The 14,762-nt window shown below is 41.2% G+C and overlaps 1 protein-coding gene across 1 annotated transcript in view; it reads left to right on the top strand.

Annotated features, from left to right (window-relative positions):
• The window catches only part of RSU1 (Ras suppressor protein 1), a 101,612-nt gene that overhangs the window by 71,818 nt on the left and 15,032 nt on the right, over positions 1-14,762 (top strand). The window lies entirely within an intron of this gene.

Genomic DNA, 14,762 nt, shown 5'->3' with positions numbered 1-14,762 from the left:
ACTTGCATTTTTGAGGGGCAGTTGCTAGTTTCCCCAACAGGTGTTCCTGATGGTTATTACATGCTGGTAGCAGCCAAGCAAAAGAGAAAAGCAATTCTGAAGGAAGAAAAGATGCTTATTTTCAAGCAGCAAAGGCATGATCCACAGAATTTAGAAGCTGCATTTTTAACCTTTGAAGTCTCTTCACGTAATGCCATAGACTTGCCAAATTAGAGGAGGTGAGAACTTGAGAAGTGCTGAAAAGCATCAGAGATAAGTTTCCCGAGACAATTCCAAGAGAACGTTATGGGTGCCCAGAGGAGGGGAAACATGCTTCAGTGGAGTTACTGGGGTGTTCTGGAGAGTGGGCTGGCCAAGCAGGCAGAAGAGATATTGTTTTAAAGCCCAAAAGTTCAATAAGCAGATGCAGCGTGAAGGAGAACCTCTCTTCACATTCTTCAGTGTTCACAGGCTGCTTAAATCTAATAGATGTGTTGGTGCTCCAGAATACTTCTTCATACTGCGTAGATCCATTCTCAAAGGGATCTTTCTGGTGACGAATCCTCTGGCCCAGTGTGGCCTTCTGTATCCCACTTTTTTGCGGCTTATGGTTGGTGAGTTCGTTCCTGTATTCTGGGGATGCATGGCTAATTAAAAAAATGTTGCCTAGCTGCATCACCATGTATTAGTGATAGATCTAATACTCAAGGTCAGCCATGTCCTCTGAGGTCAGAGCTTGTTTGATCATAGTGTCTGAAAAAACAAAGTTGCTAATTCTTCCTGAACAGAGACTGGTAAAACTGAGTTCTCCATTAATTTTTTATAGTATTATCCAGGCCTCCTCATGCTTTCCTTTCTTTAAAGCTGGAATAGATTTTAAACTTTGCAGAATAAGTTTCTTCTGTTCTGGTGGGATTTCTTCGGATCCCATCAAGTTAAAAATTAGTCATTCCCAGAGAAGAGTGAGAGCAGGTATGGGGAAGAGTTGTTACCTACGTGTTATTTCACTTGCCGGTCCCCGGTGGTGGTCCTGGCCATTCAGCTGCTGCTGTTTGCTGTGCTGCTCGGTGTGACTTGTCTGCTGTGTCACTCTTCTGATTCTGAAATGTATTGTCTGTCCGGCTTGACAGGTTCCTTTGTACTATCATCCTGGCTTTGCACTTCTGGATAAAATTTCTTGCAAACGTAGTGGTTCCTTCATCTGTCTGGCTGATTTCCAATAGGTGTGAGACTGTAGTGTTCGTTGTCAAGATTTTGATAGGGGTTTTCAGGTTTGGCACTCCCCAAACAATGTGGTACTCATCGGTGTTTGAGCCTTCCTAAGAGGCAGTTTAAGTCGGTACCTTATGGAGTTAAAGAGTATTCTTGTCTGTCAAAGGAGTTGTCACTGTCAGAACAGAAAAAAGTGTTCCCTCACAGGGAAGTAAAAGGAATATAGAAATCGTTATTAATACTCATACCTGTAAAATATCCATGGCTTTTTTTTTTTTTCAGTTCTTTTCTGCGGTGGAAAGGAGGGACCTTCAGGGTTTCATTTCATTTTGTCTATTTTTGTTCATGTCTGTCCATCTGAATCTTGTATCCTGCTAATTAAATTTAAACCTTGCAGTCATTTCAGTGGATTTTAATCTAATCTGCTGATGTCTTTGCACACTATGTGTTCCCAATGTGACTTGATTTTGTGGGTAACATTTCCGAATCATCTGTGGACTTGTTTGTTTATCACTCTAGCCAGTCCACTCATCAAATTCTTGAGTGTAGTCTTAACAGTTGATGCCAAAGGCTAGATCTTTTACCCTGGAATGTAAGAAAAGGCTAAAACTTAAAAACATATATACTGTAAATTCACTGTCTCTTAACTTCTTAAAGTTATATAGAGAGATTGTCCACTGATGTAAGAGGTCAAAGCTCCATCGTGCTGTTCCAGCTTACACCTAGCAAGGATGAGCCCCATGGCATGTAAACAGAGCATACTTCAAACATTGCTTTTGTCTGCTCTTCAGAGAAAAGTCTGATCCTCAGCATGCCAGAACGTATTCGAGCTGGCTTTAACGAGTAAGAATAACAGTGAAGATACAACAACATAAGGCTCGGCAGTCTTGTGCAGCTGAAACTTATAGCTCTGCTTCTTCACTGCTTGCTGTTGTCTGTGCTACCTTGGCTGGGAATAGCTTCTTCCCTTTCAGTACAGACCTGCGGTTAAGGAATGACTCGTCCCTTTCTTGCACTGACATTGACCACAGCAGAATTACTCCTTTTCTGTGTGCGAGCAAATGAGAGGAGAATCAGGCCTGTAATCCTGAAAAGAAGAATTGCTTAAATTTGATCTCATGAATAAGTACTGAGTCCTAATTTCATGCTATTTCTGGTGTTCAGACGGAGACAGCAATATATTAGGGATTAAATAATAGTTTTGAAGCAAGACTGAAAATGCAGCGTTTGCAGTTGCTCTGTCATGACCCTAACTGTGTAACTGCCCCCAGCGATGGGGCCCCGGCAGGGAGACTGCCCCAGCTTTGTTCATCTCCTCCTGACGTTGGCTGCTCTTGCCATCCAGCACTCTGGTTTTTGCTTTCTTTTAAAACAGATCAGTAGGACAAATTATTACTAAGAGATTGTGTGCACTGAATGGCGACATACATTCCTGTTGAGTTACTGTAAAGATGCCTTGTTTTATGACTAAACTGTTGCATTTTAGGTGAAACTAGCATTTGTGCCCTAAAGCTTGTTGTTAAGTCGTAAGTCCATAGTAGCAGTCTTCTGACGTCTCTTTGAGATGCTGGGGTTCAGCTTCCTGAGGAGGAGCAATGTTAGCATGGTTTGGTCAGGTGTTATTGTCTTTCCTCTTAGAGAAGGCAGGTTTGAAAGAGGCAGTGTCACTTTGGTGAAGCCACGCTTGGGACTCAGACACATGCAGTGTAGGTGCCTGGTGTTTGACATTTGCAAAGAAGGTGTTTTCACGTTAGTAATTCTGAGCTGCGAAAATGAAGATCCTTGAGAAACAACTTCCAAATTGTGTAATAGACTTTCCACTGTCCAAAAAATAATACTTTCAGAATAAGAGATTATTTCTTATTTATATGGCCTGCATCTGTGATTAAGGTAACTATGAACAATTACCTTCTGAACTCCCTTTGGACTAATAGCAATGCTGTTCACAGATACTACTCTTGAGTAGAGCAAGAGGATTGAAACTTAACGGCTTAAATATAAAAGAAAAAGACCATATATATTGTTATTGAAATTTAGTTTCACCAGGTTAGATTGTAACAGTGAAGTGTTTAAAAAAAAAAAAAGAAAAAGATGAAAACCCTTCTCGTCTGCCCCCTCCACTCAAACACCTTTTTGTCTCAAACGAAGAAGTTGCTGTACGGGCTCTGTAAGAAATGACTCGTTACCCAACAGTAATAGCTGAGCTGTCATTTCTTGGGTGTTTTGTTTTGTTTCTTTTTTTTGACAGTTCTTCGTGATCAAGCTATGTGTAGCTACACTTATGTTTAGGAGAGAGTGAAAAACAGCATGTTTTTATGGTAATGAGATGTCGCATGATTTCTTTACATTTGCAGTTTGTCAAAGTATGTTCAGGACGATACCTTAACTGCCTCCCACTGTCTCCTGTTTGCCAGGGGCAAAGACCAGATGGGGTGAGCCATTTGCCAAAAATTACAGCCCAGTGGCGGGAAAGGACTTGCAACCAATCTAGAGCATTTGATCAAAATCCTCAAAGATTATAGGTAACACGAGGAAAAACTGTGCTGCAGTGTGGCCTGTGAAGGGTCAGGGATGCATCCTTCCAGCACACTGAATCAAAGAACTTTGCAAACAGCCCCATGTCTCTCACTGCAGCAGTCCCAGGTAGAGCTGTCTGGTTTGGACGCTGTTTTGCAAAGTTACATTCCATTCCGACCAGTGTTCCAGTAAGTGGGTCCTGAGGAAAGTTGTGCATTGATCTGACAGGGACGTTGAAAGATCATTACTGCTGAGCAAGCCGAGGCGTTGTAAACCTGTCATGTTAACGCAGCAGTGCCTGTAACAAGCTCTATTCATACGCTCTGGTAGAAGGGGAAAAGCGCTTCCTCTTCCAGCTGTGAGGCAAGGTGTCCAAGTCAACCTGTCCTCGTGCTCTCTGTTTTCTGGAGTATAAGAACTACCACATTGCTGTCTGGATTACATTTATTTGTGTGCCGTTTGAACTTTCAAGCTGTAGTAACCAGCCAGAGATCAACAACAAAGCAGAGATCCAGGTAAAAAAGTGTTTAAAAGTGTTCTGCTAGGAAAAAATCAGCAGTGTCAGACCGAGGATACCTGGCCCAGAGGAGTCATTTCTACCTTTCACATGGAGGACAAGTGAACAGGGCGCCAGGCGCTCCCCTCACCAGACATGGTGAAAGCAGCTTAGTGCTGGGGACTTGTCCCTTGTAAGAAGAGCACAGCTGTCATTTAGGAAGATGTGTAGATGGTCCCAGATGAGAGTGTTAGGCACGTGGCTCTACTCACAAAGTAATTTAGCCAGTAAAAGACCCGCCCTCGTGTTTTTACTAAGCTCTTCGTGGTGTAGGAAAGAATGTGTTGGTGGTTTTTTGTTCAGCTTTTATGGAAAAAGAGCAAATGAAATGGCAGGTATGAAGAGTTGCAATTTTAAAATCTCACACCAAATCATTCAGCCTTCATCCCTGCCAGAATTTATCTAGAAACAAAAGGGGTGATTTGTCTGAGGTGGGACTTGATCTGAGGGTTTCAGATAAGAGTAGGTGATGCAGGGAAATATGTTTCATAAGAGCTAACTATTAAAATGTGTTTGTAGCTTAAAAAAAGGTAATGAAGTTGGTGGTAACATGCTCAGAGCATATTTCAGCACATTATTTTTGCTTAGTATACGTGTGGCATGGTGTGGGTTTTTTTAAAGCATAATTCTGTGTGTGTTTCTAAAGGCCAGCATCAGGAAGATGGGCAGCAGCGGGGGTTTGAGTGGATCCTGTTGTGATAGGAATGGTGGAAATGGATGCTCAGTGCTAGATGAAAGCCTTTTTATTTGCAAGCTGACTGGCAGCTAGTATTAAACACTTGATCCCCCGTCCTTTAAATTAGTCAGTGGAACAATGCCATTGGCAGATTGCCTGGGTGAAATGGCATCGCAGTACCTAGGGAAACTTCCCTGGGAAAAATTATAATTATTCAGCTTAACCCCTCATTTTCAGATGCAGGATTATCAATGAGGCTTAGAGGATTTAACCCTAAAACCCCAAGGAGAAACTCTAACCCTGTTGAATGCAAGGACTGGAGTTTTACCATTAGCTTGAATTGAAGCTGGGAGTTTATTGCTGTTCTTCTGCTGGGTTGAAAGTATGCCTTTATCTGCAGGGAAATAGTAACGCTCTTCGCTTCCCCCACTCCATCACATGCCAGGGAGTCTTAACCATCTTGTTTGGCCGTTCATTTGTTTTCTTATGCTATGTTCTATGAACAAAGGAATTGGACGTACAATTTTATATATAAATCCTGATTGGGGCTACCTGTTTCTGGATTTATCAGGTTTAGCCCATTGTGGACAGCACAGCTGAGCCATTGAGAACACCGGATGACTATTACTCAGCTGAGAAAATTTCATAGTAGGTCACTTTTGCTGCCACCGCAGTAAAAGATTGTGAAACCTGGGAATTTCGTTCAACACAAAATAATTAGAAGTTTCAAGATAATCAGCAGCACTCAGTTTCCTTAGCAATTTCAGGAGCAGCAAGAGGATAAGAGTGTGGCGATATTAACCCATGGTGTCCTACTGGAAGCCCAACATCTTGCCTAACCTGATGGTATAAAAGTTAGCAGCATTTTGTTAGATTCAGTCCCCCCAGTTGCAAAAAATAAAACCAAAAAAAGGGTAGAAGAGGTACTTGAGCTCTTGAAAACAAGTAACAATTTGTAGCCCTGCAGATGCTCGATATAAGATCAGTTGTTATTATGAGAGTACAGGGGTTTGGTATTAAAGTCTGCCAAAAATATATTGGATTGTTTATATATAGATAAATAGATAGATATTAAAAAAACCAGAGCTTGTGAGCACCTATTTTTTACATATTGTTGCAATGAAATGTGAACCACTTGTTCCCGGGTCTTAAGCTGGACATCTGCATGAATTGCAGTGCTACTGTAAATATTTCTCAACATGGACAGATAGATGCTATCAGAAAAACCAGAACAAATTCTTAAGTTGCCAATATTGTCAGAAAGTCTCCCTGCAGAATGAAGTTGTTTGACAAAGTGTTTCCCTGGTGATTTGGCTGCAGATGAAAATGTCTTCGGCAATAAAATTCCGTGCTTGGGTCTCAGCTCTCTGTGCTCATCAATCAGCAAATGACATATCAAGGATCTTTTTTTGCTGGATTAGTTAATATGGTGGGGAAAATATGTGAGACATTGATACTCCTTTGAATTTCTAGACATAGGGGTTTTTTTCCACTCTTAAACACACATTATTAAAAAACACACCTTTTTTGTTGCCTACAGCTTCCTTTAGTAATCAGTAGTGCTGCAATAGGACTAACGTAAAACTATTTTTTATGTACACAGATTTTCTTGCCTGGAGATAGTGCCTACTCTCAGAAAATCACTGTCAATCATAGGAAAGGGAGAGCTGGGGGAAGGGTGAAGGAGCGACGTACGTTTGGTGACAGCGTTTCTACCCTTGGTGCACTGTCCTTTGTGGCTTAATATATTAATGTTTTGCCAATAAATGGCATCTTGCAGAATTTTTGTGGCTCTGTGTGTTGTAAACACAGTTTTGCTGGGGATAATCATGTTCCGTATCTGCTGATACCTTCATAAGGTATCATTAATGGCTTTAGAAAGTTTAATTACATGGCTGCAAAGAAATAAATCACCTTATAGTTTAATTACCTCTAATATAACAGCAGCAAATATCTTCTGGGAAGCTGCCTCCCGTGTTACTAAATGACTGTCAGTGATGAAGCTGCTTTCCTTAAAGGATGCTCTATTAAGGAGATCATTTCACAGTGTTTTATGCTACATCTGTTGCTGCCACTACTAAATTTTATAAAGGAATTTAAAATATGACAGATGTCAGTAATAACTTTTATTTCATGCCTACTTTTTAAGGAAAAAAATGGAACTTATTGCAATTCCCCTAAAGATTTATATGAAATGTTTCATATGAAATCCTTTTAAAATACTTCTAAAATATTTTTTTGAACGATGATATGGGATCCAGGGAAATATCTTAAAACAGATTATAGCAGATCCCCTCTGTGTAGCGTGTGTCCATCTGCTGAGGAAAATACTAAGAAGAGTAATTCATTTTCCTACTTTAATGTCTCAAAACAGAGTCACTCCTATTCAGATCCAACCACCTGAGAGGCAAAAAGGGAGCACAGATGGAAAGATGAGTATCCTATATAAAAAAAGAAGTGATAAAATGGTGAGAAACAAGGAAAGGAAGGAAGAAAGCATAAACGTAGTACAGGAGGAAGACCAGTAAGAAGGTGAAGGCTGACGAGCTGGAAAGGGAAGAGAAATGGGAAGAGCCAAGATTCTCGACAGGGAAGATAAATGAGGAGAATCAGCTGATTAGGCAAAGCGAAGAGATAGGAGGAAGTGCAGCAATAACAGAAAAACGGAGAATTTAGTAAAAGCAGAAAATCAAGGACACCAAATAATCAAAGGATAGGATATAAAAGGGTATTGGCTGCCCTTTCCTCCCATTACCAATCAGTAGGTGGGAGAGGGGGATGATGGACAAATGTCAAAGGCACAACCAACTTGTGTTTTCTTGCTTGTCCTCTCTTAGGACTCTGGGTTTCCGTTGTGTGATTTTGGTTCACCATGTTTACTTTGGGTAGACCACTTCCTTTAATACCACTGTATTGCTAAACTCTGTGACTACTTTGAATTATTTGAATTGTGTTATTTTGGGATCATAGCTTCAACTAACAGGCTTTAAAATGAATCTGAGCAATTTTGGATCGTCTCTTTTTCTCGTGTTTCTAGAAAAGTGCAAGTTTTAGTACATCCCCTCCCCTCTTTTAATACAGTAACTGGCAAACACTTCAACTTGGTAGCTCAAGCATATAAGGGGTGCGCAGCCTTCAGTGTTCTAAGTACTGTGGTGCGTAATCTCAAGCATCTCCCTGTCCACAGGGTGGTGGGGTGGCTCCAGAAGAGGTAGAGAGCTTCCAGGGTCTAGACGCTGACCTAGATGTATGAGTGCGTGCAGGGATGCTAAAGCCTTGGCCGTGCTGTGGCCCACCCTTTCATTTGCCAGCTAGCAAAGGTTAGCCAGGAGGGGAAGATAAAAGAGCGAGGCTTTCTGAGTGGTAAACCCCCGGAACATTTTTGTTCTCCAGAAGAGAGTGGATCAGGGAGTGTGCCCTGCCCTTTTCTTTGGGCAATTTCCTTACAGCAGTGGTTCATGTATTGTTAACACTTTACAGACTAATGGGTAGGTTGTTAACTAATGGCTGTTTTCAGGTTCTAACTTGTAGGCTATAACAATAAGAATACATTCTATTTCAAAGGGTGGGTTTTTTAAAGGAAAAAATGATTTTTTTGCTGAATTCAGGAGGTGGGAGTTAGGCAGCACTTAATGTATTGAATGCAGTGAGAGAAAATTTGAGCATAAGGTACAGAGACATGTAGGTTGGGTTTGGATGAACACATTTGTGTGTGGAAAATTATATGCTGCCTCAATGAAAATGACTTTTTCCTTCTGAAAGAAAGTGTTGTTTTCTCCCATGTATTGAGAGAAGTTACAGATCTCCCATTGTAGCATGTGTAGTTTTTACCCCCATACATGTAAACAGCAGTACTAATTTTTGCAAAAATTATGGAAGACTCCTTCAAACTGTTTTTATTTTATGTGCTGATTATTTTATCTTGAAGCTGTGAACCCCTGGCCTGTTCTTCATTGTTCTGGCAGAACTGAAAAATACACCACAAGTGTATTCCCCTCCTTACTAAAAATAACTTCCAAATAAAAAAAAAATTCAGAAAGGCTGTGAGAATATCTGATCTCAAGTTGCCAGTACTGAAATAATATTTCAAGAATATAGTAAAAAATCAGTAAGAACAGAATCAAGTTAAATGAAATCTTGTTGTTTCTCCCAGGCCAGGATTAACATAAATACAGAATGGGTGTAATGTGAGGAATAAAAGCATACAGTCACAGCCCAATTAAACAAAATAGCAAGTAAGGAAGATGTATCCTGGAAAAAAATCTAGATCAAAGGAAAGCCCTGCTATTTTGTCCTTGCCTCACTGTTTTTATTTTGGCTATCTACAGCTGATTTTCAATGCCTTTACTTATCAGGGAGAGCTTTTAAAAGGGAAAGCTTCTCACAAGAACCAGGATTTTCAAAAGAAGGTCCTCAGTCTGCCTCCAGTCTACTTAGAAATACATGATATGCTCTGTGTTTGGTTTTGATTTTGGCTCTTTTACCTATGCTGGAGTGGGACCGCATTTGGGGCAGCCGTGGGTTTGCGACACGAGGCAATGGAACTGTGTCAAAGATGTGGGGCCATCAGCAGGGAGTAAAACTCAGCTTTTAGAAACATTGCACAGGGAAAAGAGGCAATTCTTAAAACAGCTTTGATGAATGAGTGCAGAGCGAGCCCTGAGTCGGCTGGTGCTGTTTGCAGGATGACGGGTGTTGCCATAGTGACCGAGAAAGCGGGGAACAGAGGAGTTTTGAAGAGAACATCAGCTGGGGCTTCAGTAATGCTAACTTAGCATGTGATGTCTGCCAAAGAGTCCCACTGGGGAGACGGGCAGTAATGTGGTATGAGTGCATGAGAGCACCGAGGTCACCTGGCACCTGCTAGCAAGCAACTGAAGTCGTGGCTCGGATGGATAGGGAAGTGGTGGAAATAAACTCACCTTGTGTTCACATATGCAGGTTATTCCCAGGTTATCTATTGGCACATTTCCTGACAGGGTAATTGCTTCTGCTTCCTCTCCCGTTTCTGAAAATACTGGTTTTAATTCTAACAGTGACTGCTATGGAGATAATTTCCAGGTTCTCTGTGTCTTTAGAGCACCACCCTTGCGTTCCAGAGACTGCATGGGCTCTCCTGCCCTGGCTGTCTAGTTCTCTTGGCAAATAAAAAAAAACTATGAAGAGTAGCCATGGGCTGACCTTCTCCTTGTGCTTCAGCAGTAGTTTTGTGCTCTTTATACTTTTTTCTCTTGATTCGGGGAAAATGCAGAGTTGACATCTGTGGTTGGTTTGTGTTAGGGGAACAGATTAGGAAGGCGGGTTACCTGCACGAGTCTCCTCACTAGGGTCCTGCGTCTGTGCTGTTAGGACGTAACATGGATCTTCAAAGCCAGACGCTGAGTGATACTTGTAGGCAGCTCACTGGACCTAGTGCTTATCCCTCGAGACTGGGGACCCACCCACCCTCTTCATGGAGCAGCAAATTCCTCACAAAGCATGAGGCCAACTGTTGTGTTTGGAGGCAGGTGACTTCTCTCTTCAAGCAGATAGTTTGAGCTGTATTGTGTCTATACGTCATAGTAAGTCACTGTCCAGGATGTGCACTAAAAAACTCATTTTTGCTTAAATAAGAATTATTGTCTTTTACTAAATACATGAAGCCCATCAAGTGGGTACAGTACTAAAGATGTCAAGTGAATGAATCATGGGCGGGAAGGAGAGTCAGGGCAAAGTTTGTCTCTATAGCATGGAATCAGAATCTGGACAAGGCTAAGAACTCCTCGAGATCAAGATATATGACTGCTCTGATACAAAGTAAATAGCATTTTTAAAATTAATGTTCTTGGCATTGGCTATGTTAATACTTCCCTTTTGCAACATTTATTTTTTCATTAACGGAGCTAATGTGACTGAAAGATGGATGTGAAGAAGTGACAAGCACCATGTATGTTTAAACGAGGAAGGGTCTGCTGCAGTCTGTGCTCATGCTGAACGTGCTTGGTCTTGAAGTAATGGTACTGAAAAACATAGACTAAGGAGAACTTGCACAGCATTTGGGGGATATGCTCCTTGCATCAGTCAAGAGCCCCCCATGTTCTTCTGTTCTATACCATAAGGGTTCCCTGAATTCACATGGTCTGCACGCTCATCTATTCCTTCATTCCCTCCATGCTCCCTTTCTTCACTGAAGTGTGAGTTGCCTGTGTGTTTCTTGCAATACACCAGTGTTGTCCTCTTTTTCCTATGCCAAGGTCAGCTGCTTTTCCATACATGAAGCTTTGTGTGTCTCTTCATCTCTCTTTTGTCCTCTCAGCTCTTCCTTCCTCTCTTCCATCCTTTCCCTAGCTCGGTCTTTCTTCCTCTCCCTGAGGCAATTTGTTCTGGGTGTCAGCATTTCTAAACTGTACTGGGAGCAAGTGCTGCAAGGATATGGGGGAAAAGGGGGAATCGTTAACGCTGGCAAAGATGGTAGCCATCCACTTGGCCCTTTGATCTGTAGGCCATTACCCACAGACCTGGATGGCTGAAACAGCTGCATCTGCTAACTAATTGCAAGAGGTCACAAACCCTGTATATGTACCTTTCCCCTTTCGTTTTCTTGTTTTCACCAAAATGGATATGACATTGCCCATTACCTAGAACATTCTCTGAAATGTTGGAATTCATCAAATAATCTAGTGTCCTGATATTATCTTGTAATAGGCAAACACACAGAGAAATGCCACTCGGCTAACAATCATACCATCCAGGGATGAAAATTGCCCTACTGTACTTGTAGGTCATCAGTCCCTCAGTGCAGTTGTTTTTCCAGGCTACACTGAATATCTGACAGTTTTCTTAGGAAGCTGTTCTACAGACTGATCTAACACCTCCTTGGCAAGAAATCGTGGATGACTGTTATTCTGTGGGTCTCCCTTCCATTGTGCTTGCTCCTTACCACTCTTTATGTCAGCTTTGCACGGGCTTGTGGGCTTTGAGTGACACCGAAGTCTTCTCCACAACTTGTATGCATGTCCCTCTGTGTAGTTACCGTCTGATTCATACCATCTGATTTGTGTGGGGTTTTTTAGTTACAAAAATGGATTGATCTGTTTTCTTTCCTTTACCTTTTTCCTCTGGCTAGGGTTTCCCATGCCTCCATCACGTTAAATCTGGTAACCAAACAGCTGCGTAGTCATGTTAACTTACTGACCTGACAGAAGGCATGCACCCCAAAAATAAACATTTTCTAGAGCAGTGTAACTACAGTGCTGGAAAGTGGTCTGAGCAAACTATACCATGAGCACTAGACCAGGTGAAGAAGTGAAGTCAGTGTACCTTTGGCTTTGGTTGCTGAGGTTTAGTTATGTTTATTTTGAATTTGAAGTGTGGTTTTGGATTTGTGGATTTGGTTTGGTTGGGTTTTTTTATGAAGGGATATACTTGGTTTTTGTTAGGCAGGAAACTAATAGAAAAGGGGAAGTTTCTTGAATGGAAAGAAATATGAGTGGTTCTGGAATTTGTTTCTTTTGATTTTCAGTGTAAAGTATCTCAAAAAGACTTTTAGTTGGGAAGTTGACGTAGAGCATAAGAAAACACTTGAGTATTTAGTGTTTAACTTTTGAATTAAGTATTTTTCATTAATATAAAAATATGTTACATATATTTCGGTTTGGAGTTCAATCTTGATCCAGTTTACTTGCTGTGATAAAAACTGCAGTCCACTGAAGCCCCGAAGAGATTCACAGAGAGCAGTTGTTCACCATAGTATCATTTCTCAAAGATAAATTATGCAGCAATAAAGACAAGTTCATAAACTTTATTGTATTGCTTTAGTAGCAGTGCTTTAGATACTACCGGGAAGGCAAATTCAACACTAAGGCCTTCCCCAAGGTTTATTAAACTGTCTTAGAAGCTGCTAGTGTAATTTTTTTTTTCTTTTTTAGGATGTTTTTCTAAACTCAGTAGCGGGAGGGGGGAAGAAGAGGATGGTCATTTTTTCTTGATCTTTGGTTAATCTTTCTGACTTCCTACTTACACTAGCATGTAAAAGAATCTTACTATAAGAAAAAAATGATACTCTTTATACTTGATTGACTCAAACACATGTAGCTTTTTATAGGCTTGCCATTTTTCTTCAATAGCATGCATCTTTGTCATAGTTTAAAAATTATCTAGAAATAGTACAGTTACAGTTCTTAAAATTATGTGCAGCTATGAGCAATATGTACTATCCACATTTTCCATATGTTGAGACAATGTTCTCGTTTTATGTGTATAGTAAAAAAATTACCAGTGATAAACAGTCAATCGAGTGGAACTGTATGTTAATTGAATACAGAAGAAATCAGGATCAAAGTACTTTACATTTGCATTCAAAAGAATTTTAGGACAAAACGTTCTCCAGGCCCTTATGTGGTAACCCTGAAATATTACATCTTTCTGGCCTTTGCAAACTGTACTAGTATGCAATATTGGCACCAGAGGATTTACGGCTGTTTGCCTTTAATTGATTCATTTTTTTTCTTAAGAATTTCAGAAGATCTTTAAGCAGCTATTTATCTCTGGGTTTCATTTTAGGAAGAATATAGGAATGTTGAACTGTTGCTATTCTAGCTGATGTTGCAGTCTCTTCGGAGACATAGTTCAAACTGCAAGTCACAAGACTGGAAGACTTAAAGAAAGATAAGAGGAAGAGTTTATGTCTTCACTGCCTGTGCAGGTATATCTTTTACAGCATAATAGCTGTTCTCCTGTAAAATCCAAGGCACAGATTTTTTTTTTCCCCACAATATCTCTGGGTGAGTTGAGTCCTAGGGAACTGCCTAGCTACATCATGGTAAATACAGCCTTGTCACTATGAAGGTGTTATGGAAAGGGAGCAAACAAAAGCTACTTCTCTTGCAGTAAAAATCTCCTTTTGACAGTAAAGCATAGCCAGGCAGAGAGCTGATAACCTAGCCTTTGAGTTGTATTTTAACTCCCACGGCCTTTAGCTAAGACCTACCAGGTGAGCATCAAGAATTCAAGCACGATCTCAAGAATGCCAGCACAGTCGTTGCGAAAGGGGCCAAATGTTCCCCCTATATTGGAGCAGCTATGTGGATCTCGAACCTCGTGAATCTCCTTTCTGAGTCCTATTTTCTAGAGCATGTCCTAATCAAGTGGGTAAGCTGTCTGGAAACGCCATTAGAAAGCAACCTGTCCACAGTGCAGTTGTTCAACTGGGGATGCATCTATTCTGTATCTGAACACATGCTCTGAAAATATCTGTTGGTCGGCTTAGAGCACTGAGCAGTGAGCTGGTGGTAGCTGGGTGCTTCAGTGAAAATACCGCACTGTCTCACCGATGGGTGCTGGAAAATATATTACCTGCGGTGAGACTGAGGGAAGCAAGCCATCTTCTCTGAATGCCCTCCCTTTGGCACCAAGCAGCTTTCTGACTTTCGGGGACTCAGGTGTTTAATCTACATGAGCCCCTCTCTACTGATGCTGCTCATTTTGTTTGTCAGTGAATAGGAGAAAGCAGCCGAAAACACAGCGCCAAATTCTCCAGGGCCTGAGTATCTGCATACAACTGTTGTGTCTAGGCAAAGTTGGTATTTATAAGGGCTCTGGGGTGGTGAAGAAATGAGGCATCCTATGCGAGGGAGAAGACGTTTTAGGCCTTAAAGAGGGATTGATTTGTGGTTGTTATTGCTGCCTTTGATCTGCCAACAGGGATCTGAAACTAATCCACCAGACCAGCACAAGTCTGATATATAGTGCCAGATGGAGGTGCCAGCATACGTTACTCCTGCTGTCTTTGACGCTGCCTTATCATGAAGTGATAAAACAGGTAGTACAAAGCAAAGCAAGCAA

The sequence above is a fragment of the Pygoscelis adeliae genome, unplaced genomic scaffold (assembly GCF_000699105.1).
Source record: "Pygoscelis adeliae isolate BGI_AS28 unplaced genomic scaffold, ASM69910v1 Scaffold27, whole genome shotgun sequence".
Taxonomy (NCBI): Eukaryota; Metazoa; Chordata; class Aves; order Sphenisciformes; family Spheniscidae; genus Pygoscelis; species Pygoscelis adeliae.
The sequence above is the reverse complement of the archived record's forward strand: the minus strand, read 5'-3'. Positions and strand labels throughout refer to the sequence as shown.